Source organism: Pristiophorus japonicus, chromosome 5 (assembly GCF_044704955.1).
Source record: "Pristiophorus japonicus isolate sPriJap1 chromosome 5, sPriJap1.hap1, whole genome shotgun sequence".
Classification (NCBI taxonomy): domain Eukaryota; kingdom Metazoa; phylum Chordata; class Chondrichthyes; family Pristiophoridae; genus Pristiophorus; species Pristiophorus japonicus.
The window spans coordinates 115,359,437-115,387,368 of NC_091981.1; positions in this window are offsets into that span (position 1 = coordinate 115,359,437).

The following is a 27,932-nucleotide window of genomic DNA, read 5'->3' on the forward strand; positions in this document are numbered from 1 at the left end:
TTGTTTTCCTCAGTTGACGATTCCCCTCCACCGTGGTTGACAAGGACCTCAACTGAATTCATTCCATTGTCCGTGCTTTTGCCCTCACTTCTTCAACCTCCCTCTCACGTTTCCACATTTCATTATCCTTTTTTGGTTGTGTTTGCTGTCAAAGAAGAATCAGAATGACACATTATTTTAGCATCCGTTCACTTTTTTCATTTTTAAATGGTCTAGAAATTCGTGAACATCACAGAAGCTGATAGAGAGCAAAGTTTCAGCAAATAGTTAATAATCACTTCCAATTCATTTTCTTTTTTCCATTCTTGCTAGTTCACATTCATCCATTGCATAGCCCCTATTCTTGTATCAATGTGTTTTAACTTACCTTTGACCCTTCTGCCATTTCTTGAGGAAAAAAAGGGACATTTCTGGCTTTATTTTATAGAGTTTTGAAATTTCTCAAGTTAAAATGAATGCTGTTTTTCCTTACTACATTTCAAAATGAGGACCAGGAGATGGGTTGTCAACAGGAACTGTCTTGGTTGATTCATCTGGAAGCTATTCTCATTTCAAATTGATCTGTGCGTTGTCAAATCATTAATAGATTCTTGGGACACAGATGTGAGAGTACAGAGTACTTAATAAAACTAGGACGAAAGATGTTCAAAAATATCATAAGGAATCTAGAAAGTGGAGTGTCGGTCTTCGCTCAGTGTCAACACTCTTGTTCCTGATAGAGAATGTTGTGGTTCAAACCCCAATCCAGAGATTTGATCATATAATCTAGGCCGGTGCTACAGTGCAGTACTGAGTGGAGTACTACTTTGTTGGTGGTGCCACCTTTTGTATGAGGTGTTAAACTGAGGTCCTGTCAGATGGATGTAAGGATCCTGTGGTACTATTCAAAGTAGAATACAGTTTTCCCAGTGTCCTGGCCAACATTCAGACTTCAACCAACACCACCAAAACAGATTAACTGGTCATTTAATTCATTGCTGTTTGTGGGACCTCGCTCTGCCCAAATTAATTGCGGTGTTTGCCTAATGGAAATCATTCAAAACTCCTTCATTGGCTGTGAAGAGCTTTTGGACATCCTGAGGACATGGAAGAGGATATATAAATGCACATTCTTCCTTTCTCTTTAACTAAAAAGTGAAAAGGGGTATCAAATGACTAAAAGATGCATTAAAAATCCTCGAGATACTGTAAAAGGAAATAGTAATTGGTTTCGTAAGCATGTTAAACGAGAAAGTATGAATACTCATGGATGAAGGTGAAATCTACTTGTGGAGGATGAACATCTGACAGATATATACAATAAATATTTTGTGTCAGATTTTACAAGTTCTGGTGGAAGTGAGAATGTAGATGTACTGAGGAGAATGTGGAACAGTTGCTAGAAATAACTGGAAAATGACTTGATTCTTTAAAAAAATAACTCAAAGTGCAGCCCATTATGGCATGCACCTGTTGAAGGAAGTCAGAAAGGAAGATAGCAGAGGCTCTGACCACAAAGTTTCATTCCCCCTTAGATATGGAAATTGTGCCAAGGATTGGCAGGCAGCCAATGTTAACACCTCTTTTCAAGCAAGTAGAGAAGATAAATGGGATAATTCTAGATCAATTGGTCCGACACTGTCAGTGGGACAACTGCTGCAATTCACAATTTAGTATTTATTAGTGAGTATTTAAATACGTTAATCAAGAATAGCCAGAATGGATCTGTTAGGCAATTGGTAACAAATTTAATAGAATTTGTTTTAGAAAAAGTAACTGATTGTATAGATAAAGAGATGCGGTAGATGTGGTGTACATGGATTTTGAGATATTTGATAAGTTATCAACTGACGTTGATTGATAGAGAGGAAACAAAAGCTGGAATTTTTACATTTGGACCTGCTGGGAGCAGGTGATCCAGTCGAACTTGGGAAACCTGGGTGTTCCAAACCCAGGGAGGGGGAGGGGTTTGTATGCACGGGGTAAGGGCTGATGGTGGGTGAGCTTGGGGGGGGGGGGCGCAGTCCTGCTCCTCCCGGCCCACAAGAATGTCTCCTCGAGGCTGTCCTCACTTCGTTGCAGCTGCTGGGAATCCCGAGATCTGGGAGCAAGTTGGCAGCTACACCCCCAGCCCCGTCCCGCCTCCATTTCAATCGGAAGTGGGCGGGTTGGAGGCAGTTTGGGGTTGGGATTCAGATTTTTTAAACACTTGAATCTCCCACCCGACCCCAGGCGTTTTGGGGGTTTAAAGTACTCCCCATAGAGCTAGAGTTGATGGGTGTTACTTGGATTAGAGAAGTCTTGGAAGTGGTGTACCCCAAGTATTGATGCTGGGCTCATTATTGTTCTTAATATATATATAATTTAGATTTCGGTTTTAGGGAGCATGATGTTTTAAATTTGCTGTTGACACAAAAGTAGTGGGTTGGCAAACAGTGAGGAGAACTGTAATAGACTTCAAGAGGAGATCGGCAGATTAGCAGAATGGACACAAGTTGGGAGATGCAATTTAATGTGGACAGATGTGAGGATTTGAAAGGAAAAAGTATAAACTCAACATAAAATATAATAGTTTAATATCCCAGGCTTACTTTTCCCTTCCTTGGGAGACCATTGACTTTCTTTCTGTACTGGATCCATATCCTATGCACAGTACTGCTAATGTTAATTGCTTCTGTCTCCCTTTGCCATATCTGTTGACCCACTGCCTTAACAACCTTTTGTCCATATCAAGGAAACAAAGCAATCTCCTGTGTTCTACCTCTGGCAGTAATTGCTCAATGGCCTCATCATCAAAGCAGTCTGTGCTCCATGTTGCTGGATTGCACATACTCGATTGAAGCCCGTCACAAAATGTTCCTCCTTGGCACTTTCCCTGCCAGAATGGACTGTTGGCAGGACGAGTAGCCCAGTTCCACTTCAGTAAATGTGACAACAGTTCAAAGGCTTCGTATTACACAGTGGCCTCATAAAACATAATTTACTCCATAGGGTCTTAGAAACCCAAAGATGCACTAGCTCCTTTAAGGAGCCACAGGCGTTTAAAGCCTGCAGTCGTGCTGCAATTTCCGAAGCCTTTTATTACTGCGCCCAGTTAGAGTTCTCCACACTTCATCCCTCTCCACCCATCAGGCCACCCCCATTCAGCACAATAAATATTCAGGGCAGTTTCCTTATAAATTGGTAGACAAGGAATATGAAATGACGTCCCAGTGTGTGGGCATTTGGACACTTTAGGCAGTTGTCCATTAATAAATGTCTTAATTTATTACAGGCGGTATCTTAAGACCGCCAAAGAATTCTAATTTATTTTGTAAACAAGCAAGAATGAGGCATGCTAATTATGTATGCTAATTAATCTGTTAAATGTAACATAATTTGTTGGTGGCAGTACATGGTCTGAAATAGAGCCTGAATCCAAATGCTAAGACTGCCACATTTCACTGAAGCAGTAGCTAAAATTAGTGAAACATAAACATGCATTTTTTGGTACTAAGTTGATGTTACCAACTGTATAAAGGTGAAACAGATATGGGGTTAGATTTTACACTTTTGTGCTTATTGCCCAAAAATGGGCGTTATTTCTGGCATGGGCAGTAAAAATGGGTTTTCAGATCGGCGTCTTTTCGACAATTCTCAAAGCACCTAGTCTCCATTTTTGAAATTGGGCGTTGCCACGAGTGATATGAAATGGGCTGTAGCATTAAATCTCGCTGACATTCTGCCCTAAACTGTTGCCGTCCTTAGCAACGGCATGGCAACGCTCGATTCCCGCGATTCAGGAGGTCAAGGATCATCATGACATGCGCAGAAGACGAGACAGAGAGAGGGGGAGCTGAGAGGGACTGAAGGCGTGTGTCAGTGTGGCGTAGTTGCTTTGGTAGGAAGGAGGGAGACTTTAGAGCTTTACTGCAAAAAGGGAAACAAAAATTAGCTGTTACCAGCCACATATTTGCCAGAATTTGGCCTATAATGGAGGGAGAGGAGGAGGCATCACAGCACGCTGTGGAGACTGACACTGGAGAGAGCAGTGAGCTGGGAGAGGAGTACACTGGAGGACGCAAAAGAACGAGGAGTTTCTCGGATGAGGCAAATGCCTCCCTCCTGCAGGAGGTCGAGTTACGCTGGGGTGATTGGACACAGGGAGGGCGTGGGAAGCCCACTCCAAAGGCTGATCAGAAGATATGGACCGAGATAACAGAGGTGGTCTCGTCGGCGACCAACGAGGTGCGTGAGGGCAACCAATGCCGCAAGCGATGGAACAATCTTGTGGGATACGCAAGAGTAAGTATTACATTTATTTACATGTACTTATGTATTTATATAATTTGATTTGTAACAGTCATGAGTGACTATCAGCAGATGTGAGGTCTTCCACTTTTACCGAGAATGTTTTACTCAAAGCCTGCGGTCACGCTGCACGTCTTTAGGTAAAGAATGATAATTATCATAATAAGCATGATTACATCTGTCGGTTGTGTGTTGTATCAGTCTCTGTGACAATACCTAGCAATGATATCATGCAATGATCTCATGCCATGTCGTTCTGTCACCTTTTCCAAAAGAAGCTATCGACGATGAGGTCTGTGCAGAGGCAAACGGGTGGGGGGCCACCAGTCCCCCAGCGATATCACTGACATGGAGGAGCGGGTGCTCACACTCGTGGGGAAGCACATCCGGACAGCCACGGAAGCATCTGCAGACCCTGAAGTGATGCCACGTGAGTAAAGCTTACACCATTGCATGATGTAAAGTCAATAGATGCCACACCCACTCATATCCAAACAATCATATATGATAGATGATTTCTAAAATTGTCCTAGAAATAATGCTGGCCTAATGAAAATCATTGTGATGCAAATGTGTTGATGGTCATGAAATGTGATGTGTGTGATGATCTTGATAGCGGTGGTGCTTTTGTCATGAATATGCTGTGTGTAGCGCTGGACTGACCTTGTGACTCTAGCACCCCCTTCTCCTCTAATAATCGAATTTGTGTTTTGCAGCTCAGCCAGCAGCGCGGCCCCAGGCAAGACCACAGAGGCCAGAAGGTGGGGGCGCAGGGCCGGACTCGCCAGACGATCCTACATCTGGTGCTGATGAGCTCCAATTCACGCCCATCAATCCGCTGGGTCTGTTCTCCACGGATGAGGGCGCGGACTTTGAGGAACCTGTGTTAACACGCTCCAGTAGCCATTCCACCCCAAGGCCATCTACTAGTCCTCTGGTCATTCCTGCCTCCACTCTGGAGGTACCGGCCCCAAGCACCTCACCACAGGGCGCACCATTTGTCTCCAGGATGGCGCCGACCCCGCGGAGGCCTCGTGGACACGGCAGGTCTGGTCCACGAGCACCACATGAGAGTGAAGAGATGGTACAGTTGTCCAGGAGGACTGTAGACATTGGTGACCAGATCCTAGAAGCATTGAGGGGCATATCCCGACAGCTGGCCACCATGACCGAGTACATTTCGCGGATGGGGGAGGCCCTGGATGCGATAGCCAGGAACACTGCTGACACCGGTCTCCCAGTGGTCCCAGAGCGCGGCACTCCACCCCTAGGTTCCGCAACACCACTGCAAACGACAGATGACGGCAAGGATCAAGATCCTACGTCTGCATCAGAGAATGTTGCCCCCTCGGCACCCCCTGCTCCCGAATCCATGCAACCACCGCCTCTGCCGCCTCTGCCTTCATCCCCCCCCAATGAGGCACCGCCTGAGGAGCTCCTCGACCAAGCGCCGTGGAGCGAAGAGGGGAAGGGGTAGAGGTGGGGAGAAGAAGGGGAGGGGGGAAGGAAAGTGAAGTGCATGTCCGCAGGTGATGGCTGTGTTATATCTCCATCTGGGTGTATGCAATCTATTGTAATGTATGGGGGGAGCGGACCACCCTCCTGCTCAGCATTGGTATTCTGTGTTGCTGGACATGTTGAACATTTGATTGATGTCAATGGTGGAAAACGTGGGGTGTGGGCAGGGGTTGGGTGTTTTGCCTGTGATACTTATGATTTCCGACCAATGTTGGTATAATATTTTTTTTATTGAACATAACCTTGTTGCGCATTGTTTCAGATAGCTGGACCATTACACACTGGTGATTCCTTAACAAGAAAGGATTAAATAAAAGTTAATTTCAATCAACGTAAACTTTAACAGGCATGAAGGTGATGGGCACCATTGATGTCTGAGCTGCATACACACACCAGTGTGTCAGCATTGTCACTCACAGCAACGTTCTTTCAGGCAAATCGTTCAGATATCAGCTCCTCATGTAAGAGCCTTGCAGCTAAGTAGCCACCACGGGCTCTTTCCTGCGGTCTGTAGGGGGTCATGGGCATGGTTGCATAGCCAGCCTGATTGTCTGGCCCTAGGTCAGCATCCAGCCTCTCGTCGTCTTCTTTTCTCTCCTGAGGTGGAGCATCAGTCCCTTCTGGCAATTCTTGGACCCCTCCTGATAGCCAGATTGTGCAGCATGGAGCACACAACCACGAATTTACCTACTTGCTCAGGGTTGTATTGTAGCTCCCCTCCTGAATGGTCCAGACATCTGAAGCGCTGCTTAAGCACAGTTATTGTTTTCTGGACCACATTGCGTGTGTCTCTGTGGCTCTGGTTGTATCGCTTCTCGGCCTCAGTGTGGGTGTCATGCAGAGGGGTCATCAGCCAGATGGCTAGGCCATATGGGTTATCACCAAGCATCCAGCATTGTCCTTGTGGCTGACTCTTAAAGATGTCAGAGACAGCGCTCTCACGCAGGATGTGAGCCTCATCGAAGGTGCCTGGACATTTGGCATTCACTGCCATTATGATCTGGTTGTGGTCCACAACAAGTTGGACCTTCAGGGAGTGAAATCCTTTTCTGTGACGAAAAAGCTCCGGGTCCTGAGAAGTTGGCCACATGGCGATGTGAGTGCACTGTATAGCTCCCTGCACCTTGGGGAACTTAGCAATTTGGTAGAATGCTGCAGCCCTGTCAGTCTGAGCCTCCATGGTCATGGGGAATCTGATAAAGTCCTTCCTTCCCGCGTACAGGGCCTCCGTGACCTGTCTAATGCAGCGATGGGTTGCATGGTGAGGCAGAGGGCAAATCTCAACTGCGGAGGCCCGAAAGGAACCGGACGCGTAGAAAGACAGTGCCACAGTGACCTTGACCTCGACTGACACTGATGTCCTGATGGCAGACTGCATATGTGACCTGATGAGCTCACATATTTCATTGATCGCCACCTTGTGGAAGCACAGTCTCCGAAGGCAGGTGTGGTCGGACACGTCGAGGTAAGACCTCTTTTCCCTATACGGGCAGGGTGTGTATGGTCTGGCCCTCCTCCTGGTTCTTAAATTGGGCACATAATGATGTGCATCACACATTGAGCTATCTGCACTCGGCAGCATCTGCGTATTAATCGATGCAGGCTGAGAAATGACTGGTCCCATTGCAATGAAAGTATAATAATGATTGATCAGAGGCAATAACTTCCTCACCAAAATACACCTACAGTAAACCCGCAATAGTCCAGAGTCTGAAAATATGCCTGTTGAGATGGTCACTTCACCTGAGAAGAACTCCAGAGTCAATGCAAACTCCCCCGAAGTTGAAGCAGCCTTTTGAATGAAGCGACCTGCGATTTAAAAAATGGCGCCCACACCGCTGGCTTTAGCTCAGAACAAGTTCCACTTTTTCTGGGCGGTATTTTGGGCGAGCGATATTGTGGGCGATATTTGTGCGAGGTGGTGATCTCAAGGTGATCTCCTGGACGTTAGTTTCGCCAGATGTGCTCCTTTCAACAAAAAAAAATGGGCGGGCGGTTTTATTGAATCTCGGCGTTAATTTTGTGCGGAAAGTAACGCTGGGTGATATTATGGCCGTTGATTTCGCCCATTCTGATCATTCTGCCCCAAAAAAGTGGGCGGGTGGTATTATTTTTTCCCGGCGTTACGCATATGGGGAAATTAACGTTCGACAATAGGTTTCCGAAAAATGCCCGTCAGTTTCCATTTTGTGGCTAAATGGGCGATATATGAGCGTTATACGTCATTTCAGCGGTAAATTGGAAGTTAAGTGGGCATTAAGCATGTGAAAAACGAGGAAAGTCGAGCCCATAGACCTTGTAACCATGCTCTTCAAAGTATTTAAACTTATTCATGTATTTTTTCCTGAGAATTGATTGGAATGTCTGAGTAAGCTTTTGACAGTTTTCAGTCAGACATTGTTTTGATAATATATCATTAAACCCAAGTATCAATGATATCAATGTAGATCCAATTACTCCTGACAATAGTACAGGAAAAATAGGAACACTCAAGTTGCATGTGGACCAGGCCAGATTCCTATCAGTAACTGAGGCAACCAAACCAGAAGATGCCACATTTAACTCCGAATTTGTGCTCAGTTAGATTGGCAAGGGAAAGGATAATCAGACAGGTTTTCTGATCCAGACTGAAGAGATTGAAAAGTTTCCGTTTAAAGAATGGACTCAGTCGAGAATATTTCATGGACTTTATGGGTTTTTCTGAGGGTATTTTCCCTGTGATGGGATCACCCTGTGCAGAGAAGTGAAAAAAAACTGTTTTGTTAAAGCTCCAGAGGCCGCATGGCAGTTAGCTGTGACAAAAGAACTGTCAGTTATCCAGAACGGGTTTGCCCACCAGTCACAGCTAAAGGAAGGGGGCCATGAATATTGACAAAAGAGCTGCCGGCCAGGAAGGGGGGGCCATTGACAAAGCTACTCTAATATGCAAAAGCACTTCTCACCTCCACCTCAGAAGGAGAAACAGGACAATGAAACCCACTAGCCTGGCCAGCCAAGGAGGAGCCAGGTGTTTCCCAACACAAAGGCTCAGAGAGATGCTCAGATTAAGGGCCATCAGCCCAATCCATATGGGTTGGATGGCCCATCACTGACTAAGTACCCGTGCTTAGAAACAAAGGGATTTTAAAGATTGGCGAGAAAGATAGGGATTGCAAAACTTCCATAAAGACAGGGCCTTTTCCACTTTATTTTTAGCTTGAAGCTTGTAGCTTGAAGGTGGGAGTGAAGCTTGGAGCTTGCAGCTTGCAGCTTGTATCTAGAGAGAGCCCTCTCTCTCCCTCTCGCTCTCGCTCTACCAAGATTGATGTACCAGAGGAAGGGGCTGCAGTACCGCAGAAGAAGCCACCGAGACTGAAGACCAGGCAGTGACTTCCCACAGCTGAACTAAAGAAAGGAAACTGGCTGCGTGTGTGGTGAGCATTATTGAGAGTGTCCCAAGCTAGTAACCAGATATCCCAAGCAAACTGGGTAAGGGCTCAGGGTTTTCTCACAAGTGAAGCTTTTCAGGGCTATTCTGGGGAGGGTAATTCATTGGTAGGGGTAGAGTTAGAATTCACCAGGGAATTACAGCATGTTACTAGGTCTCATTTCTGTACTGTATGTATGCTGTTTGTAACCTGGATTTTATTCTCCACAGAGACAGTGATTTCCTTTAGTAGTGCATGTTTTAGCCAGTGTATGTTAGACTAAATAAATATAAGTACAATTTTTCACCAAAGCATTCCTGTCCATGACTCATTTCATTTACACTCTGAATAATAATTCCCGTGTCTAGAACTTGCGTAAGGCGGGGGCGATTCGAACCGTCCGTCTAGCAATTGGGCTAGGATCAAAACCGCTTACATCCTTGGTGACCACGGCAGGACACAGGTAAAAGGAGTGTAAATCAGTCATGGACAGCGCTTCTGGCGAAGGATCCCAAATGGAGGAAGGGATTTCTACATATGTATTTAAGAAGGTTAACATCACTAAGAAGTGGGTGCTAGGTTTGTTGCGTGCTGAGCGTCCAGTCGACGCAGCGCCAGAATGGACGCAGGGCAAGGAGCATAGGCGCAGCATTGAAAAGGCGATATGGCTCGTTTGTCTACAAAGACAAGTCTAACTGCTAGATGAGCAGGTGGGTAAGTTAGAGGCAGAGCTCAGGGAGTCTGAGACACAGTCAGACGCAGCGGCTGAAGTAAGGAGCAGAGTGCACGAAGTTAAAGGAGGTTAGGCAAAAGAAAGAATGGAGACAAGAAGAAGGTAATGCCGGTCAATCCCAAGAGTGTGATAACTGTGGGAATTTGGGACACTGGAGCCGGAATTGTTGGCCCCCGAAAGGAGGGAAGCCAGGTTACGAGGGTGCTGCGGCAAAACAGAGTCACAGGAAGGCAGCCGACGACCCAGTACAAATTTTAGTGGCTGCATTACAGCAGGTTATGGGCACGGGTGGAGGAAAGCTGGACTAAAAATCTCTGATGTTTCAGTGTGAATGCTAAAATTAAAAGCTTGTAGATGGTTTGTAACTTGTCTTTAAGTGTGTGTGTGTCTGTATAGTTTTTCAACTGGCACTGGTTAGTTTGAAATTGGTTTGAATTAATTTGGAATTGAGATTAATTAACCTGGGAAAACCAAACTTTCATTATGGCCGTGGTGGAATTTGGGTTGATTTAAATTGTGTGAAAAAGCTCTAGTTCTGGACATGAGGCAATCACATATATTTGGTATTTTAAAATAATAATTTTCTGACCAATTCCAGAATGTGACCAGTGGAGAAAAGACTGTGTGCTGCTATTATGCATGAAAGAGAGAACCATTGTAATGTTTAAGCTATTGGTATGCGTGGTACCATGTATTAGTATGTGTGTTTGTCGAAAAAAAGGTAACACTCTGTGCAAGCAGAAAGCAACACCTTGTCAAGAGTGAAATAATTATTCCGAGCATTTGTAAAATTTTGAAGTTATATTTTAAGTAACAGTAAAGGGAAAATCAGCAACAGTGAGGAAAAATCAGCTTGATGAATTAACCCATTGGGATGACAGAAAAGCCACAATGGATGTTCTTTTCTTTTTCTTTCAAGCAGGCAATTACCGGAGAGGTGTAATTGATTTATATGGAAATGACCTCAAGGTGTAGCTGAACTTGAACCTGGATGGGGCAGTGCTGTGTGAACTCCAGTAATTTAGATGACAAAGGCTGGACATTTGACTTAGCTAAATTGATTTAAAGATATGTGAATAACTGGAGAAGAAACTGTGAGGGGGCGGCACCAACAGAGCAAAAGATTTTTCTTTCATTTTTTTGGTCTTAATAGGAGCGAATCGAGCCAAAGATACGAGATTGTATTGGGAAAAGTGTTGGAAGGAGAAACAAGGGATCCATGTCATGTCTTGTCTGCATGGGTTTGAGGCCCAATGTCTTGTCTGCATGTATTTGAGGCCCAGCCTCTGTGTCGGTTCAAAGCCCAATGTCTTGTCTGCATGGGTTTGAGGCCCAGTGTACATTGTTTGTCTGTGTGATCCCAAATCCCCCGAACACCATCAACGCCACCAAGCTCATCTCACACACCAGGAAGCCCCCGCTCAGAGCTCCAATGGTACAGATGACTGTATATAGGTGTCCCACCACCACCAGGGGTCCAGGGAATGGGTTGGTGTTAATCCCCACTGACAAAGTTTTGTTTCAGAATGTGCACTACTCCGTGGTATCCGTGATCCCGAACCTGACTGAAGTCCACCTGCCTGTGTGGTGCCTGAAGAAGATGGAGAAGCTTTATGAAGCTCTGTTAAAAGTGATGTTTTAGGAATTTTATGAACTGGACTATGGAAATGTAGATAAAGAACGGCTTTCTGATCTGAATGTTGTGTATAGTGTGGGGTCCAGGAGCAGAGAAGAGGGACCTGGAACAATGGTAGCCACAGCGTTCAGTATAGGAACGGGTATTGTTAATAGTATGGATGATGTACAACTCCAGATGCAGATCACTGGGTTAAAGAACCAACTGTGTAAGAGAACACAGTGGTGGGTTCAGAGCTTCATGAGGACCAAGCAATGACTGTTCATTTAAAGGAAGTTATTGCGGAGCTGGAGAGGCACGCTAAAACTGTTAATGATTTGATACGGGAGGACAGGAACGATTCGGAGCAGGCTGCACGGAATGAGGTGTGTGTTGTATGGAGCATGGTTGCTGGGCAAGGGCCGCAGCAACCTGGAGGACCTGAGGCAAGGTCGCGTCCCTTCATGGATAAGCAACAAACATCTCGTCACGCTGCACCCATATAGCAATTTGTTGAGCCCGTGCCAGCTTCGTTTAGCCTCTGAAGCCTACCCTGTCCCTGTAGATTGCGGGCGGTCCAACAATACAGTGATGGGAATTGTAGTCAGGATGCCGGTAATGGGTGGGTCACCCCAGCCAGCACCGGTATACAGGGTTGAGAATATCAGGGTCATTCGTGGAGGAGTGCATGTTCGTTTTAAAGCAGTCCCGCTGTATGTCATAAAGTGGGAGCATGCTGTGACAGGCACTGACCTCTCCGGATCCCAGAGCCAGGGTGCACACGTAATACTGTATCCCCAGCACTTGACTGCTTTTGCCTGATCAGAATGTGGATTTGCTTCTGCAGGTGCGGAACCCATCAATTGCACCATGGAAGTGGTGGCACCAGATCACGTACCTCCACAGGTAGCATACGTGGGGAGTGGGACATACTGTGTCACCACAAGTGCGCTCCGCTACCGGTACAGCCAGGACATGTGGTGTCCAGTGAGCGACAGCAGTTTTTTGTTTCAAACCCAAGGCTGAGGTTCAAGTGGCACAAGAGCAAATTACTCCCATCCCCGAACCCTCGACCATTCACCTCACTGTGAACAACACCTTCACGCATCTCCAGGACTATGTGGAGCATTTCGGGTACCCGATCCCTTTTCTGCCGGAATACCTCACTGTGTCAATAAAGGTCGTTGAGCTCTCCCAGAAACATTTTTACACTTTAGAGCAAAAGACAGTAGAACTGGAGGAGATCAAGGGAATTGTCTCACCATCGTGGTGGGACATCGGTCTGAGTGTAGAGATTCCTCCCTGGATCCGCGTCTGTTCCCATGCATTAGTTATCATACAATTGTTGCTTGTAGGCTACTTGTTTTACAGCAGCTGCAGGCGACGGAGCCAGATGCTCCGAGCGCAGTGGCAAGGGATGTTAGATCGACCCGGAGAGCTGTAATTGATTTATGTTGATGATGGTTTCTCCCTGCTAAAACTTGTAATGTACCAAAGTTCTGTAAGCAAGCGCATTGTATATTCTGGTTAGAGTTCTACACTCTGTATTGCGCGATGTGCGCTGTTGTGATTTTTGAAATGTGTTACCACCTGTCAATGCTGTACGGTGCAATGTGTGCAGTGTTTTTTGTAACGCCTCGTGGAGTGGAACATGACCATGTGTTCACAAGCCATTTTCACTGATGTCTTGACTCTGTAGAAGGAAACTGTGACACGCAGTAAGGGGTACAGTTCTGGGGCTTTGAAAACGTAAAATCAGGGGAACAGCTTCACTTGTGAGAGACTTTGGCCTTTGCTCTCTCGTCAAGTGATGCTTTATGGAAAGAAAAAGAGTCAAACGGGGGACTGAAGAGATCGCAAAGTTTCCATTTGAAGAATGGACTCAGTCGAGAATATTTCATGGACTTCATGGGTTTTTCTGAGGGTATTGTCCCTGTGATGGGATCACCCTGTGCAGAGAAGTGAAAAAAAACTGTTTTCTTAAAACTGCAGAGGCCGCATGGCAGTTAGCTGTGACAAAAGAACTGTCAGTCATCCAGAATGGGTTTGTTCACCAGTCACAGCTAAAGGAAGGGGGCCACGAATATTGACAAAAGAGCTGTCGGCCAGGATGCGGGGCCATTGACAAAGCACTTCTCATCTCCACCTCAGAAGGGGAAACAGGACAATGAACCCACTAGCCTGGCCAGCCATATAGGAGCCGGGTCCTTCCCAACACAAAGACTCAGAGAGATGCCCAGATTAAGGGCCATCAGCCCAATGCATATGGGTTGGATGGCCCATCACTGATTAAGTACCCGTGCTTAGAAACAAAGGGGTTTTAAAGATTGGCGGGAAAGATAGGGATTGCAAAACTCCCATAATGATAGGGCTTTTTCCATTTTATTTTTAGCTTGAAGCTTGTAGCTTGGAGCTCGGAGTGAAGCTTGGAGCTTGCAGCTTGCAGCTTGTATCTAGAGAGAGCCCTCTCTCCCTCTCGCTCTCTCTCCACCAAGATCGATGTACCAGAGGAAGGGGCTGCAGTACCACAGAAGAAGCCAACGAGATTGAAGACCAGGTAGTAACTTCCCACAGCTGAGCTAAAGAAAGGAAACCGGCTGTGTGTGTGGTGAGCATGGTCGTGAGTGTCCCAGCTAGTAACCAGATATCCCAGGCAAGCTGTGTAAGGGCTCAGGATTTTCTCAGAAGTGAAGCTTTTCAGGGCTATTCTGGGGAGGGTAATTCGTTGGTAGGGGTAGAGTTAGACTCCACCAGGGAATTACAGCATGTTACTAGGTCTCATTTCTGTACTGTATGTATGTTGTTTGTAACCTGGATTTTATTCTCCACAGAGACAGTGATTTTGTTTAGTAATGCATGTTTTAGCCAGTGTGTGTTAGACCAAATAAATATAAGTACGATTTTTCACCAAAGCATTCCTGTCCGTGACTCATTTCATTTACACTCTGAATAATAATTCCCATGTCTAGAACTTTCGTAAGGTGGGGGCGATTCGAACCGTCCGTCTAGCAATTGGGCTAGGATCAAAACCGCTTGCAAGACCACTCTCCAATCATCTGTGCTGAAAAGTCTGGATGCCACATGACTGACAGCCTGTCAACACTCACCATCTAGCCTCATATGAAGAATGGATATCTGACCCAGTGCCCATGGGACAAGACCCCAACATGAATCAATTAATTTATAGCGAAAAATCAGAGTTAGAAGTAAACTCTAAAGTACATTTAACATGCAAAAGTCATTTTATAATCAGTGTGAATATCATTAAAGCACTGCCAGAAAATGTTAACTCCATTTTATATTTTGTACACAGTAAGAGAAGTTCATGTTAAATTCTAGTCCTCACAATGTTCATACATTTTAGGCATTAATCAATTTTGCTTTACTTTTAAGGTCCAGTTATTCTAAGATAACTGGATCTTAAAAAAAAAGAGGACTTCATAAGATAAGGTGCATGTCATTGCCATCTATTTAAATGATTCTGACTTTGTTTAAAGCAGAAAAAAATACAATATGACTTCATCGCTCTTTTAAGGACAACTGAGTTAAATACATTCATTGCTGACAGTGGTTATTGTGCAGTTAGTAGCAGGCATCTTGCTGGAGTAGCAGGAAAGGGAGCTAATTTATTAAAACATGAGGTAATCGCCTCAGCTTGAAGCCCCTATATCAGAGCAGGACCTACCAAAGATTCCATTTAGTAGACAGGTTGTTGATGGTGCTGCTGCCATATTCAGGCAACATTCTTTAACACTGTTCTTGGAATATGGGATGTCATCAGCGATTGCTCCCTGTTGGCTATCCAATCACAATTTGGAAAATGCATAACACATCTACTGATCATTAATTATGCAGAATAATAAAATAACCCACAATTAGCTGCTCAAAATTATCAGTAGTATTAACTGAATGTTCACGATGTGTATGAAATAGGGAGTCATTATTGGTGAATTTCAATTTATCTAGTGTAAGTTGAATTTACTAATTAGAAAGCAATTGCTTCCAACCTCATACAGCTTAGATTTATAGCTCATTTTCTTGCTGAGCTGCTCTTTTCAGTGCAGATGCTACCCAGAATAAACCTCTATTGTCCAAATCGAGACAGCAGCTATTTGCTGTACCTGCCAATCCACTTCACTGATTACCGAAGTGATTTCACAATCCTGAAAGCCATTTGACCCTAACGTACACACTATTCATACATTATTCAAGAGTCTGGCATGTTGACATCGAGGATAAGTGAACTGGCAAAGATTGGTAGGTGGGGACAAATAAATTAATCTAAATTCGTACTTCATGTAGTATTCCACTTTGCCCTCAGAGATCCATGACTGTTGTGCTGAGTCTTATTTAGTGTTCTTTTAGCGACTCATCCAATGTTGTTGGATTTATTGAAGGGAATATTATTCTCTTCACTACTTGTAGCCAATCATAAGCACAATCTAAAGAAGGCATTTATGATTTCATTGCAAATAGAAAACAGGAAGTCTTTGCTTATTATTGAACAAGATCCACCTCAAACCTTAGCTTGTGACCTGAACCAATGTGGAATTTGAATCTTCATTGAGTACTAAATTGGAGTGGTGGCTTCACTTACAAACATATGAAAATGATGGGCAGGAAAAGATCAGCTAGTCCATCAAACCTACCATACACTTATGATGGCTGGAGCATTATGACTAAATGCTTCCTATGCCCCCCTCCCCCACACCCCACCACACAACTGCCATATAGGGTAGAAAATTAACATGGGTGAGCGGGTGGGTGTGGGTGGGAAGTTAAAAGGCCAAAAAATTCTGAGCATGTCGGGAAGCCAGCTCCAACCCGCTGACATCCGGGTTTTACTGAAGCGAGACAAAGGGCGGGCAGCCAACCCGCTGCCCAGGCGGTGGGTTGGCATTTTAAATATATTGATGAGGCTAGAAGCCTTGGATTTGACCTATTTTGCAGGTTCTACTGTGGCCGGCCAGGTTCCCCGAGGAGCTGTAGTGAGCTAAGAACAGCCTCGGGGACAAGGTAAGTGGGCCAGGAGGATCAGGAGTGCTTCTTCCTAGTCCCACAAGCTCCCCACCATCAGACCCCCCCACCATACAAATCCCCCAATGGGATTGGCTCCTACTCCAGGTTCAGGTCTGAACCCCGTGGGGCCGGCGATCATACTCACCTTGCGATCACTTGGGGATCACGTTGGGATCGTCCTCCCCCCAACCCAAGGTCGGGGATCAGACCCCCTTTTGGGTCCCCCACTGGTTGGAATTGGACCTACCTGGTCCTACTACACGCTTGACTGGAAGCCAAGCCTGTCAATCTGTCTGACTTCCAGTCGGGGAATCTGTCTGACTTCCAGTCGGGGAACCTGCCAGACTTCTGGGTGTCTCATCCAAAACTCTGCTCCCCTCCCCGCCACCCACTGCCTGTGTAACCTACCCGCGTAAATATCCAGCCCATAATCTCCTGGGAGAGGCAAAGTAAAAGGGAAGAAAAGTAGGGCTAATAAGAGGGAAAAGCCTCTGGAGAATTCGTCTCCAATCCCCTCAGGCGATAAAAACCAGTCCAGTAGGTCACATATACCATGGGTATATTATCTGTTAATCCACTTGCCTTATGTATATTAAGTCTGTAATGTACTTATGAATGACCCCACGAGGCAATGTGTTGTACTCAAACTGTAGTGGCCTTGGTCTTTATTTGTAACTCCAGAGTGAGGCAGCCGCATGGTGGCTCCCCTTTTATACAGCCCCTGCCACCAGGGTAGGAAAGTCCAGTATCCACCAGTTGCACCCTCTAATGGTGCCAGCATGTATATACACAATGTAAACTTTATTGATAGTGCATCAGGTAAACAAGTCTCCATCTTATGCAACTACACAGTGACTACATAGAGAGTATATATATAGTCTGCATATATAACATCACTCTCCCCCCAAGTCCTTTGTGCCAATTACCTTTGCACTACGTGCTCTGGCTTAGCTCTCCCCAGACTTAAGTGACAATAGCCCTTGCACCTTGGCTGTGCTTTGACTTGGCTCTCTCCCTGTTAACCCCCAAGTCCTTTTGCCACAACGTTGAGTAGTGGTTACCAGTTTGGATGGTTCGATGATGCAGTGGAGGTTCCAGTGGGTTCTGGGTGTGATCCATGTGTGTGTCCATGGCTACATACATCCATTTCCCACCCCCTCCCCCCCCGCCACCCTCCCACAGCGAGATCATGCAGCTGGCCCGTTACATTAACTTACAGGATCGGACATAGTGCAAGTACAAAGAAAGGAAGAAAAAAATACCTTTTTTCAGTTTATATAGTGACACCTTGGTTCAGTGACTTACATTTGTTACATTTTGCAGTCATGTCCCAGGATTGGGTAGATTGCATAATTAATTCAGTCATGGTCAGTACTGAAGTAGCAGTACAGGTATGCGAGGACGCTAGGTCCAGAGCAACCTGGATCCTAGTCATCTGATGGCAGTGCTGCAACCCAGCTAGCGGGGTGGGCTTGGTTCGCTCACCTAGCCAGGACTCAGGGCCTTTGCCGTTGCCTAGAGGTGGGCAGAGCCACTGTTGTATGTGGCCTCCCTGTCTTCCTTTGAGGGCTGCAGAATCTTCTGCCTGCTCTCTAACGGTGTTGGAAAGCTGGCTGTTCCAGGTCCCATTTGGGGAACTCGTTGGTTCTGACCTTTCGCTCCCGGACATGGCCGAGGTAGTGACTGGGTCTGGGGGCTGCACCGTCTCCACCTGGGTGGTGGGCAACGGCGGCCGACTGCACCGTTTTCATTTCCAGGTCCGTGGTGAATAGTGCCATTGGGTGCCTGCAGCGTGGGATAGACCTGGGGCAGGGTATCAGGATCAGTGTCTTCACCCTCCTGAGGTCGCTGGCCTATAACCTGAGGGGACACCTGGGGCAGGGCATCAGGATCAGCGCCTTTACCCTCCCGAATTCGTTCGCTAGCTACTTTTGGGGACACTTTGGGCCCAAGTTTCCACAGGATAAAAAACGGGCACCCGTTTTTCGCGCCTAAAACGGTGCCAGAAAAAAAACGCGCTATTCTCGTTTTGCAGCTCCTTGTCTGTTTGGCGCGGCGCCCAGGGGGGCGGAGCCTACACTCGCGCCGATTTTGTAAGTGGGAGGGGGCGGGTACAATTTAAATTAGTTTTTTTCCTGCCGGCAACACTGCGCGTGCGCATTGGAGCATTCGCGCACGCGCAGTGTGAAGGAAACATTGGCACTCGGCCATTTTTGTAGTTCTTTGTAGCTGTTTAATTTTTGAACATTTTTTAATAAAAGCATATTGCCATCAGCACTGAGGCTACCCTTCTCACTGTCTCCTTCCCCTCCCTCCCCTCCACGGCAACAAACGGCGGTTTCCTCCCCCTCCCTCCCCTCCACGGCAACAAACCGCTGTCTCCTTCCCCTCCCTCCCCTCCACGGCAACAAACCGCTGTCTCCTTCCCCTCCCTCCCCTCCACGGCAACAAACCGCTGTCTCCTTCCACTCCCTCCCCTCCACGGCAACAAACCGCTGTCTCCTTCCACTCCCTCCCCTCCACGGCAACAAACCGCTGTCTCCTTCCCCTCCCTCCCCTCCACGGCAACAAACCGCTGTCTCCTTCCACTCCCTCCCCTCCACGGCAACAAACCGCTGTCTCCTTCCACTCCCTCCCCTCCACGACAACAAACCGCTGTCTCCTTCCACTCCCTCCCCTCCACTGCAACAAACCGCTGTCTCCTTCCACTCCCTCCCCTCCACGACAACAAACCGCTGTCTCCTTCCCCTCCCTCCCCTCCGCGGCAACAAACGGCGGTTTCCTTCCCCACCCCCCCAAGGGAACGAACGATGGCTGCAGCACTTTCACACAGGTAGGAAGATGGTTTATTTAATCTTTTCTTTGCTTATAAATGTTTATTCAGGTTGGATTTATTTGTATAATATTTGTAGAAGTATAAATAAGGATTTATTGTAGAATTTAATGAGTTCCCTTCCCCCCGCCTCTCCCCCACCTCGTTCTGGACGCCTAATATGTAACCTGCACCTGATTTTTTAATGTGTAGAACAGGTTTTTTCAGTTCTACAAAAATCTTCACTTGCTCCATTCTACTTTAGTTTGGAGTACGTTTTCACTGTGGAAATTTTGAAATCAGGCGTCAGTGGCCGGACACGCCCCCTTTTGAAGAAAAAATTCTGTTCCAAAGTAGAACTGTTCTACCTCACTAGAACTGCAGAAAAAAAAATGTGGAGAATTGCGATTTCTAAGATAGTCCGTTCTCCACCAGTTGCTCCTAAAAATCAGTCGCAAATCATGTGGAAACTTGGGCCCAATATTCCCGACATCTCGCAACAACATTTTATACTTTACATTCTTTATCGGTTCGTTACATTGATTGCCATGCATACAATGTCTCTTTAAGTTCAGTTGGTTGTAGGTCTCCTTTAAGAGAACCCTGCTGGCTTTACCCCAATCAAATCCTTTGTTAGATACGTGATGGGCCCTCAGCATTGCACCTCGTGGGCTGGCCACGGTCATCATTTTTTCCAGCCACGCTGCACCTCGTTGCAGCAGGGGCGCCTTGCCTCTGTCCTCGAGGTCGACAGCCTTGATCCTACTCTCCCGCGATTCTGCCATAAAAGCTGGAAGAGTGCCTGTGAATTCGATCTTCCTCCCCAGGAGTCCTGCCACTGGAGCGGGGAAGGTACTTTTAGGTCGTTCCGGTCAGATCATTGCCACGCAGTCATGATGGACGGTCTGTGTCTCAGGTGCTGCGCTGGTCTGTTCTCTGATGCCTGGCCCAAGCGAAGGTGAGGTTTTGCTCTGCCTCTGAGTATGGTGGACATCGATTGCTGGAGTGAAGAGGTCTTCCCATTTCCACTGGATCTTCCCCATCCACCTTCTTCTGAGTAGCGTTGGACCATCACCTGCAACAATCCACAGAGATAACTTGTGCACCACGCCATTATGGATTACACTTACATCCGCACTACCAAGGACTGAGATCAGCTCCTTGGTGTAGGTGTGCAACTTTTCCTATACTGGAACCAGCTCAGGTCGTTTTTCGTTCCATAGCCTCTCAAAAGGCATCTTGGCTCATCACTGACTGGCTCGCTCCCGTGTCCACTTCCATGAAGACTGGAACGCCGTTTATCTCGACTTCCATCTTCACTGGAGGACAATCGGTGGTGCAGGTATACACTCCATACACTTCTTCTTGGGGCTGAGCTGCCTCTCTGGCCAAATCATCATACACCCCGCTGGATTCAAAGTCATCTACCGACTCCTCTGCAAGGAGGTGAGTCATGTTTCTTTTAAACATACGCTGGAGGTGGCCCTTCATGTTACAGGCTTTGCATACGTCCTCAGCAAACCGACACTGGTGAGCCCTATGGTTTGCTCCGCAATGCCAGCATGGTGCTACTCAATTAGCACCCTTCGATGGACTCTGAGTTCTGGAACCCTGAGGTCTGTGCTCTCTGCCCTGGGCAGAGCCACATTTTATTGTCTTGCCTGTGAAAGGCACCATTCTGTGTACAGTACTTGCCGGGTTTGAGTCCACAGGATGAATAATTTGTTTGGTGCTGCAGGTCGAGGTCATGAACGCTTGACTGATGCTGATGGTCTTCTGCAGGTTGACTGTGGTGTTGGCAGATATAGCTTGTGAAGGAGGCCCTAGTGGCCAATTCCTATAATGAAGATGTCTCGCAATGCTTCGTTGAAGTGCGTGTCAAAATCACATGGTGCCGCAAGTCTCCTGAGGTCGGCAGCATATTTTGCAATCTCCTGGCCCTCAGGTCTGCGGTGAGTGTAGAATCTGTGCCTGGCCGTGAGGATGCTCTCTTTTAGTTTTAGTTGGTCGCGAATTAGTTCAGTCAGCTCATCGTATGTCTTAACCTTGGCCTTCGTGGGTGTCAGCAAGTCCCTGAGGAGGCAGTAGACCTTGGGCCCACCACTGGTCAGCAGTATAGCCTTGCACTTCTCCGCCGATGCGTTCGTCTCCCCTGCCAGATCGTTTGCCACGAAATGTAGCTCGAGCCTTTCCATGAAGGCATCCCAATCATCACTCTCTGCGAAGTCTTTTAGTGTGCCAAAGGTAGCCATAATTGCGTGAAAGTCCGTATTCTTGTCGCCAGTTGTTATGTCTGTAATGTACTTATGAATGACTCCACGAAGCAATGTGTTGCACTCAAACTGTAGTGACCTTGGTCCTTTATTCGTAACTCCAGAGTGAGGCAACCGCATGGTGCTCCCCTTTTATACAGCCCCTGCCACCAAGGAAAGGAAACCCCAGTCTCCACCAGTTGCACCCTCTAATGGTGCCAGCATGTATATACACAGTGTAACCATTATTGATAGTACATCAGGTAAACAAGTCTCCATTTTATACAACTATACAGTGACTACACAGAGAGTATATCTATAGTCTGCCTATATAACACTATATACCTTCTGGATCTTTTGTATCTAAAATAATAGGGTCTGAAATTCCAATTTCAACCATGCCTCCCTCATCCACCATGTAAGGCAGTGTGGTCCAATATCCCTCCGCTGGAGTGCCCAAGCCCCTAGTAAAGTAGGTCTCCATCTCCAGCAGGTACTCAATCCCCTCCAGGATCAATTACCTTTGCCTCAGAAATTGTAGGGCCTTTCAAAAGGTCTCAGCACAACTCACAGTTAGTCTCAGCTGGTGAAAATTCTACTGTGGCCTTATAACAATGAAATGTACATAATTTCTGGGGTGGCCCAGGAACTCACCCAGACATGCCCTTTGATGTACAGGAGGATAACAAATCAACCTCTCCTCTCACCCCTCACCACAAAATGGCATTCTATCAGAAACGGGGCTGAATCCTGGTAGAACTGGCCATGATCCATCCACTCTTCATCCTTGACCCAGACTGGAATTATGGGTCTGATGTGTGATTTGAATATAAATTCAACTGAATTTGATGCCTTATGAACACTAATTCTGGTGTAGGGAAATAGGGTGAGAAATTCGGTCGCGCCTCATTTGGGGCAGTAACTCAGGCGGAGCGGTAATTTTATCGCCTTGAAAGAATTTGGGCCCTCCACCCAGAAATTCGGCAGAATTGGGTCTTGAGCTGACAGAGGCACAAAATCAGCCATTGCACACCAGAACTGAGAGGGCGAAAATGAATGTTTGGTTGGTAAATTTAGCGGATCCACTGCTCATGCGCCGAAATCGGATTCAGATCCCAGGAACATCCGAGTCTTAAAGGCGTGGCAAGGTAAGTTAGTGTATGAGCAGCTCCAGCTCCACAGTGCCTTCAAAGCACCAAAATGGAGGAGCTAGGAGGACGCTAACTAAGTGCCTGCTTCTCGCCCACCGCCCTTGATGCGTTACTGGAGGCAGTGGAGAACCACTGGAATGCCCTCCAGCCTGGAGGGGGCCGAAGGCCATCGCCTAGGGTTTTGACGAGGCTGTGGAGGGAGGTGGCACAGCACCTTGCTGCCCGTAACACAGTGGCCACAACAGCGACGTCATGTCCCAATAAATTCAATGACCTTACTAGGGTCATCAGGGTGAGTACCCTTTCCATGCATCTTCCAATGCCTTCATGTGAACCTCACTGTCTCACACAATGTAAAGACTTTGCAGTTCCCACCCCTTCTATATGTCTACCAGGCCATGATCCTCCTTACTGAAGCCAGCCTGAGACCTCTCCAAGCCTCTCTCACCTTCTAGCTCCTTACTCAGCCTGAGCCCACCGAGCAGCACCTTACAACTCTTCATATGCAGTCACAGGCCTAAGTCTCATGCTTACTGGTAGTTGCTTCTGCCCCAGACCCACCGATCACACATCCTCTGTGCAATGCCACGCAGGATAAAATGCAGATATGCACACTTCCTCATATTACTCGCGAGTACCCCACTTTTGGCCCAGCAGCACCTACACAGCCATGAACAACTTTTTGTTTTTGTCATTGCAGGTCAAACTCGTGCACAATATGTGTGAGCTGCATCATCGGGGAGAGGGTCAGCCCCATCTCCAGGACCTCAGCGAGCTGGAGGAGGGAGTGTCCGCCCTCATGGGCGCTGAAGTCATGGCGCTGGAGGGAGGAGAGGCAAAGCCTATGTTCGACAGTGGCGATATATGTGAATGAGATGGACATTTTGTGTGAGTCCCCTTAGCGTTGAGGCCACATACCTTACAACATGTTGCAACCAAAATAATGATGCCCTCCTACTTACCTTCCTGCCCCCTCCCCAGCTGATAACCGCACTTCTGTTGCTTTATGCTTAAGGTGATGAACCAGAAGAGCAGCAGCCTGCCCATCAGCGGACATCTTCAGACGACAGGGAAGATGAGGAGGAGGTGCAGAGCAGTATGCTGGGACAGGACGACTCATTGGGAGCGAGTGGGGAGAGCACCTCGGTGGAAGAGGTCATTTTGAAGCTGAGGCTCCTGGCCCCAGTGGCCTGCAGCAATGCCCAGCTCGAGGGGAAGCTCGGGAGCCAGCTCTCCGGAGGGTAAGTCAGCCCATAAGTCTTGCTCACAGACAGGCAGATGAGCACCTGGACTTGGAGGCTATGTCCAGGGAGTCAATGGAGATGCACTGCGAGCTAATAGGTACATTGGCGAGGATCCTGCCAAGTGTGGATGCACTTGCTTTGAGTGTGGTGGAGGCTGCCTCAATGTTTACATTTGCATCTCAGCAGCTCATCGAGTCCATCCTTGGTGGATTCCAATGGATGATGGATGCCAGACGTGACCATGGGGTTCCAGGCATGATGGCATGGTCCACGGCTGATGTGGCAGTAGCCATTGAGCGACAGGCCGAGACCATGCGACACCTGCATTCTGCTATGTCGTCAGTACGTGGTGGCATCAATACGCTGTTTGCTCTGATGCAGAGTTAAATTGATGCCACAAAAGCACTGACTGTTGCCATTGTGTCTGGGACCCCATCAGTCCTATGGGGAGGTTAAGGTCTCGAAGTAGGCCAGCAATCTGTTCTCCACCAGATTGCTCCGGATGCTGAATCTGTGCCCTAGACGAGTGGCAGCCAGTCGATCGAGTTGGAACCTGACGTCCTCTCTCAGGAGCACATCATTCTGGCTCCCACCACTGTCATTCTGCCTTTGCACCTGCCGCAGTCTGCACCCCAGCCATCCCACACTGCTGCCGCCCATTCTCAAGCGGTGCTGTCAGCAGCCGGGCCTTCCAGGCCCAGAGCTGGTCCAGGGCATTGTGCTAGGCCATCTGTCCTGTCTCCCTCACACAGCAGCCCTCAAGCGGCCTTGCTGCAGGCACAGAGGACCCACTGAGGATGAGCAGTAAGGTGGGGGGTAAGGCAGAAGGGTGCGAAATGTTAGCGTAAGACACATTGAATAAATGTTTCCCCATGGGACCTATGTATATATGTTGGGAAGTTTCAATATCTGTTGTATTTTTTGAAGGGCCGGGTGCTCCATGTTGTTTTATTGGAGGGTGAGGGGTTTATGGCGTTGTTTGAAGCAAATTTGCCAAATAAAATGTAGTTGAACCGTTTCCTTCAGCATCTGGTGTGTGACTGCTCAGTTGTGATGGAGATGTGGCATTATCGTGGCACAATGCACAGTCTTTGTTAACTGCATCCCTCAGCTACCTACATTTAAGCGAAGCTTTGCCTTATGAGCCACCGCCAAAGAGTCATGGCACAGTCAACATTGGCACGCTGCCTCCTCCGTGGCTACTGCTGGTCCTCGTTGTGTTGCTGGACACTTGGGGCATTGCCAGGCTCCTGTTCCTCTTCCTCCTCATCTTCCCGCTCCTCATCCTCCCCTCCTCATCCTCCTCCCCCTTCCTCGTCCTCCCCCTCCTCATCCTCCCCTCCTTCTCCTCCTCCTCCCCATCCTCCCCTCCTCCTCCTCCTCCCCTCCTCCTCCTCCCCTCCTGCTCCTCTCCATCATCCCCCTCCCTATCCTACCCCTCCTCCTTCTCCCCCTCCTCATCCTCCCCCTCCTCTTCCTCCCCTCCTCCCCCTCCTCCTCCTCTCTCTCCTCCTCCTCCTTATCCTCCCATTCCTCCTCCTCCTCCTGAGGTGGGCCTGTGATCCCCATTGACAACGCCTGAAGTTCCGGAATCGAGCATCATAAGGCAGCACTCACTGGCATGATTTAGCGTGGGCAACAATGTGAGCGGTGAACTCCAAAATGGTTGAATTGACATCAACTCGATGTTGCACGCTAATTGATGTCACATTCCAACTTATTAAAATACTCTTGCCAATAGCGGGCAACGGCAGCGCTGCTGACCTGCAGAAAGTGTCAGCCGCCACAGGTCCCGCCACCAGCCCGTTGATTTGTCATATGACAGAGGTGCACCAAACTGTTTCTTGCATTATTTTTGTTTACTGATAATGTAACCTGAGGCCAAATATCGGTTCAGTTTTGAGCCAATCCATTCAGGTAGAGAGCAACATACGGACATAAGAATTAAGAGCAGGAGTAGGCCATACAACCCCTCCAGCCTGCTCCGTCACTCAATAAGACCATGGCTGATCTTCGACCTCAACTCCACTTTCCTGCCAGATCTCCAAATCATTTGATTCCCCACCGCACACGCCCCCCTCCCCACCCCCGAGTCTAAAATCTATCTATTTAAGTCTTGAATATAATCAACAACTGAGCATCCATAGTCCTTTGGGGTTGGGAATTCCTAAGTTTCACAACCCTCTGAGTGAAGAAATTCCTCCTAATTTCAGTCTTAAATGGCCGACCCCTTATCCTGAGACTATGACCTCTAGTTCTAGACTCTTCAACCAGGGGAAACAACCTCTCAGCATGTCTCCCTCAGAATCTTATATGTTTCAATGCGATCACCTCTCATTCTTCTAAACTCCAGAGATTATAGACCCATTCTACTCAATCCCTCCTTATAGGACAACCCTCTCACCCCAGGGATCAATCTAGTGAATCTTTGTTGCACTGCCTCAAAGGGAAGTATATCCTTCCTCAGAGACCAAAACTGTGCACAGTACTCCAGGTGTAGTCTCACAAAACCCTGTACAATTGTAGCAAGACTTCACCATACTCAGACTTCTCATAGCTCAGTCATTGAAGAAATAATGTCAGCAAAACTCGGCTGCTAGTGATATTTTTAATTCTGTCACCAGCCATCTGCGAGTTCCCAGTCTCTCCATCTCCGATTGACAGGAATGCAGATGTTCCACTTGTCCCCATGGCGTCCTCCTCTGCATCTGTGGGCTGCACAATTTGTGGCGACCCACCACCAGTCCTCTCTCTCTAGTTTTGCACTCTCTTCTTCTACAGGGTGGGGGCGGGGGGAGAACAGACCTATGAGCAACTAAAGGTTAAGTATTCACCTGATGGATGCAGTGCATTTGGTGAGGTTGACAATCAGACAGATGCATCACATTGCATAAGGATTGTGGTGAGTGGCAATGATGGATGGTTACATGGTGAGGTGATGAAGTGCATAGAAAGTGAAGACTGGATGTTGCTGAAACCTAACTTAACCACTAACCCCATCCATCTCCCTAACATCTGTCTGAGTCTGAACTACACTGTTTGCAACCTTGGTGTTATATTTAACACTAAAATAAGCTTCTGACCACATATCCACAGCATAACTAAGGTCACCTATTTCCATCTCCATAACATCACCCGTCTCCGCCCTTGCTTCAGCTCATCCGCTGCTGAAACCTTTATCCATGCCTTTGTTACCTCTAGACTTGACTATTCCAACACACTCCTGGCTGGCCTTCCACATTCTATCCTATGTAAATTTGAGGTCATCCAAAACTCGGCTGCCAGTGTCCTAACTCGCACCAAGTCCCATTCATTTATCACCCCTGTGCTTGCTGACCTACATTAGCTTCTGGTAAAGCAATGCCTTGATTTCAAAATTCTCATCCTTATTTTCAAATCCCTCCACAGCCTCACTCCTCCCTATCTCTGTAATCTCCTCCAGCCCCACAACCCCTCTAACTACGTGCAGTTTTGGTTTCCATATTTACTTGCTTTGGAGACAGTTCAGAGAAGGTTCATGAGGTTGATTCCGGAGATGGGGGGCTTGATCTATGAGGAAAGGTTGAGTAGGTTGGGCCTCTACTCATTGGAATGTAGATGATTGAGAGGTGATCTTATCGAAATGTATAAGATTATGAGGGGGCTTGACAAGGTGGATGCAGAAAGAATGTTTCCACTGATGGGGGAGATTAGAACTAGGGGGCATAATCTTAGAATAAGGGGCCGTCCATTTAAAACTTAGATGAGGAGAAATTTCTTTTCTCAGAGGGTTGTAAACCTGTGGAATTCGCTACTTCAAAGAGCTGTGGAAGCTGGGACATTGAATAAATTTAAGACAGAGATAGACAGTTTCTTAACCGATAAGGGGATAAAGGGTTATGTGGAGCGGGCTGGGAAGTGGACCTGAGTCCA